This window comes from Lactuca sativa, chromosome 4, assembly GCF_002870075.4.
Source record: "Lactuca sativa cultivar Salinas chromosome 4, Lsat_Salinas_v11, whole genome shotgun sequence".
Taxonomy (NCBI): domain Eukaryota; kingdom Viridiplantae; phylum Streptophyta; class Magnoliopsida; order Asterales; family Asteraceae; genus Lactuca; species Lactuca sativa.
In genome coordinates, this window is record NC_056626.2 from 280671970 (window position 1) to 280676598 (window position 4629).

Sequence of the window (4629 nt, forward strand, 5' to 3'; positions counted from 1 at the left end):
TTTTGTGTGTCTAATTTATATTAAAAAGTAGGATTAAAACTAATGCATTCCACGCACATCAAGTTTTTGGCGCCATTGCCGGGGAACGATTCTAAAATTAATTTTAATTGCTAGTGTTATCAATCCTTTGTGTAAGATTTTCTTGCATGAAGTTACAACTTTAGGAGAAGTTTTAATTAGATTTAAGTTTTAGTTTCTTTTCTTTTAGAAATTTCTTTTTAATTTTTTTTGTTTTACCCTTGAACTCGCTGAATTCATTCACACCGACTCGACGAGTTCAAGGCAATTTTCCAGTTTATTTTATTCTTTTTACGTCTGTTTTTCTGTCTCTTGCAGATTGTTTATGACCCGTGAATAAAATTCATCATTGATTCCACCACTTGAAAACCCAAAATCATCGTTTCGCAAGAACAAGGACAAGACCGAAGAAGATACTCCAAAGAAGTCGCCTTTTAAGAGTCTTAGATCGGTTTTTGGCAAGAAGAAGGGAATGAAAATGGGGGAATCCAACAACACGAAAGAAGACAACGAGTATGAGACCGATTAGGAGGAAAGTTTTACCGATTTTGAAGAGAGTGATCACAAAAAAGAACCCGACAACACCATGGCCGACATTGCCGGCCTCTCGATGGAGGCATACAAAAATAGGATTCGAGACGACACCGGTCTGGGGCTTGTGCAACCCTCCATACCTTCCACTGCCACGTTTAAACTTAAGGGGCACATCCTTATGGCATTGAAGGAGATTCCTTTCACCGGAAAGGATTATGAAGATGCATACAAGCATCTTGATGAAGTTAACAACATCACCGACTACTTCAACATTCCAAATGTACCTAGTGAGATGGTGTTATTGAGGATGCTCCCTGTCAGTTTTAAAGGGGCTATAAAGGATTGGCGAAAAGCACTACCACCGGGAGAGATTACTACATGGGCTAAGATGCGTTAGGAGTTTCTGGAACAATTTTTCCCGCCATCTAAAATTTCTAAACTCAATAAGGCCATTGCCAATTTTGAGCAACAAGTGGGAGAGTCTTTATTCGAAGCATGGCAGTGCTACAAAGGTTTACTAAGGAATTGCCCACAAAATGACCTCAACATGCAACAAGAAGTGTCAACCTTCTATGATGGAGTAAATGTCACCACTAGACAAGTACTAGACTCTTAAGTCCCATTAACAAAGAAAAATCCGGCTGAAGTTAAAAGACTCATTGAAAAATTCTCTAAGCACTCTAGAGAATATCATAATCCAAGACATGACTCGACTCGAAGGGTGGTGAACTCTGTGAATGATAGCTTGGCAGTTGCGATGGCCAAATTGGAGAATATGGTGCGAAGGATGAATAAGATGGACCAATCCATCCATGTCATTAGAGTGGGGTGTGAAAATTGTAACGGGCCTCACCTTACAAAGGATTGGGATCTTGACGAGAATGGGATCCAGAAAGCTCAAGTATGTTACTCGAGTGGTGATAAATACAATGTAGATTGGCGAAAACCAAAGAAAGAATGGCTACCTTATGATGAGTAAAAAAAGGCTAAGGAGGAGAAATATAAAATGAAGATAAGAGGTTTCTTTCAAAAAGAGGAACCCATGCAAGAGAAGAAGCTAGACTTTGAAGATATGCTCACAAGACTTGCAGTTGCGTCCAAGAAGCGACACAACGAAACAGATGTTGCAATGAGAGAACAACTCATGATAAAAGACCAACAATCTTTGATGAAAAATAAGCAAGCTTCCATCCTCAACACTGAAAAACAGCTAGGCCGACTTGCACTACAAATAAATGAGAGACAACCGGGTATGCTTCCTAGTAATACCAAAAACAATCTGAAGGGCACACATATAAACATAGTAAGAACTAGGATCGGGAAGATTATTACTTCTCTGACCCTTATTCAGAAGGAAGATCCGAAAAGGGTGCAAGAGGAAGAGCCTGAAAACCAAAAATCGTAGAAACCCGATGAGACTCGCCGAGTCGAAGAAATGGACTCGACGAGTCTCCCACCTGAACAGAATAATAAGCCTCCTGTTAAACCAAATCAGCCTCCATTTCCGTTTCCAGGATGAGCTAAACTGGATAAACATGATATTTATTATAAAAAATTTCTAGAACACATCAAAGCCCTTCAAATCAATATGTATTTCATTGAGGCGATTGCACAAATGCCTAAGTATGCTAAGTTCTTAAAGGAGCTTCTTACAAATAGGAAGAAGATGGAAGATGTGCAGAAGGTGGTTCTAAATGAAAATTGTTCAGCCGCCATGTTGAACAAATTACCTAAGAAGAAAGGTGATCCGGGTAGTTTGACCTAGCCTTGCTAATTCGGGAATTTATCAACTATCCATGCATTCGCTGATTCAGGGGCAAGTGTTAACCTCATTCCATACTCATTCTTCAAGAAATTAGAACTTCGGAACCAAGGCCAATTCGAATGGCAATTCACTTGGCTAATAAAACGGTGACATTTCTGAGGGGGATATGTGAGGACCTATTAGTAATAGTTATCAAATTCTTGTTTCCCGCAGACTTCATAGTGTTATACATGGAAGTGGACCCTCAAGTCCCGATTATACTTGGAAGACCCTTCCTTAACATTGCAAGTGCTATAGTAGATATGAGAGATTCAAAACTTACCCTTCCAATAGGGGAAGAATCAGTTACATTTCGAATAGATCAAGACATGAAGCATGCAAGGTGTAGTGATGACACGACGTTCTCGGTTGATATGTTGGAATAGTTAATGGAAGAGTGGGAGGAAGACAAACCAAGCATGTCTTCCATTACTTTTGAAGATGAATTTGATGCTGAAAGAGATCTGGTGGAGATAGAGAGACTGCTTGAAGAAGCTGAATATAATGAATTAAACAGAAGTGGTAGAAGCCTGACTTGCCGAGTAGCATCCTCTGACTCGACAAGTCCGTCTGAAAAAAAGTGACCAAACACAAATTTTTCCATGGACTCGACGAGTCCCCTCATGAGACTCGACGTGTTTTGCATGGAAAACACGAAATCAGAGATGAAAATTCTACCTAATCATCTGGAGTATGAATTTCTTGAAGAAGGTGAACAAAAATCTATAAATATAGTTTATGACCTTACTAAATATGAAAAAGAAGAGTTAGTTCGAGTTCTAAAAAAGAGAACGAATGCTATTGCATGGAACATTGCTGACATTAAAGGGATTAGCCCTTCTTATTGTTCCCACAAGATCCACCTAGAAGAAGGAGCAAAGCCGGTAGTGCAACATCAAAGGCGATTGAACCCGAACATGTAAGAAGTGGTAAAGAAGGTGGTGGTCAAACTTTTGGATGCAGGGATCATATATTCTATTTCCGATAGTCCATGTGTTAGTCCCGTTCAAGTGGTGCCTAAGAAAGGAGGGATGAACATTGTCAAAAACGAGAAGAATGAGCTCATACCATCCCGAACGGTAACCGATTGGCGAGTGTGCATCGATTACCAAAAGTTAAACGATGCCACTCGTAAAGACCATTTTCCCTTTCCTTTTATTGATCAAATGCTTGAACGATTATCTGGCCATAGTTACTATTGTTTCTTAGATGGATTCTCGGGTTATTTTAAAATTCCCATAGATCCAATTGACCAAGAAAAGACTACTTTCACTTGCCTAAGGGGGAAATTTGCCTATCGCCGCATGCCTTTTGGGTTATGCAATGCACCCGCGACCTTTCAAAGATGCATGACGGCAATATGCCATGACATGATAGAGAAGTTTATGGAAGTATTTATGGATGACTTTTCTATCTTTGGCTCTTCATTTCATGATTGTCTCGCTAACCTTGACTTGATGCTTATTAGGTGTGAAAAGACCGATCTAGTCTTAAGTTGGGAAAAATGTCACTTTATGGTTAAAGAGGGCATAGTCTTAGGTCATAAAGTATCCAAGGCGAGACTTGATGTGGATTTGGCAAAAATCGATACAATTGCTAAATTACTCCCACTAACTAATGTGAAGGGCATTAGGAGTTTCTTAGGACACACGGGTTTTTATTGCCGTTTCATAAAGGATTTTTCAAAAATTACTAAACCTCTAACTCAATTACTTTTAAAAGATGCACCTTTTAATATTTCTAAAGAGTGTTTAACTACATTTGAAGTTTTAAAAGAAAAGTTAACTAATGCCCCGATCATTGTCGCCCTGAATTGGAACCTGCCCTTTGAAATAATGTGTGATCCGAGCGACTTTGCTTTAAGAGCCGTGCTTGGCCAAAGGGTTGATAAGCACTTTCGACCCATCTATTATGCCAGCAGGACATTAAATCCCGTCCAAGAAAATTACACCACTACCGAAAAGGAATTATTAGCTGTGTTGTATGCTTTTGAACTGTGGTGTATGCTTTTGAAAAACTTCTCCCTTATCTTATTTTATCTAAAACTATTGGTTTCACTGACCACTCTGCTATTAAGTACTTGTTTGCCAAGCAGGATGCAAATCTAAGATTGATCCGATAGGTAATCTTACTACAAGAATTTGACATCGAGATCAAGGAGAAAAAGGGAATGGAGAATGTAGCTGTTGACCATCTTTCTAGGTTAGAAAATCCAGAAAGGGAAGAGATAGATAATATAGGTATTGAAGATAGCTTCCCGGAAGAATACTTGA

At 39.2% G+C, this 4629-nt stretch overlaps 1 non-coding gene across 1 annotated transcript; it reads right to left on the reverse strand.

The window, feature by feature from the left end:
* Positions 1-988: 988 nt before the first annotated feature.
* On the reverse strand, positions 989-1095 carry LOC111893786 (small nucleolar RNA R71). Its single transcript, XR_002850952.1, has one exon. It is a non-coding gene; the product is annotated as a small nucleolar RNA R71 (small nucleolar RNA).
* Positions 1096-4629: the final 3534 nt, after the last annotated feature.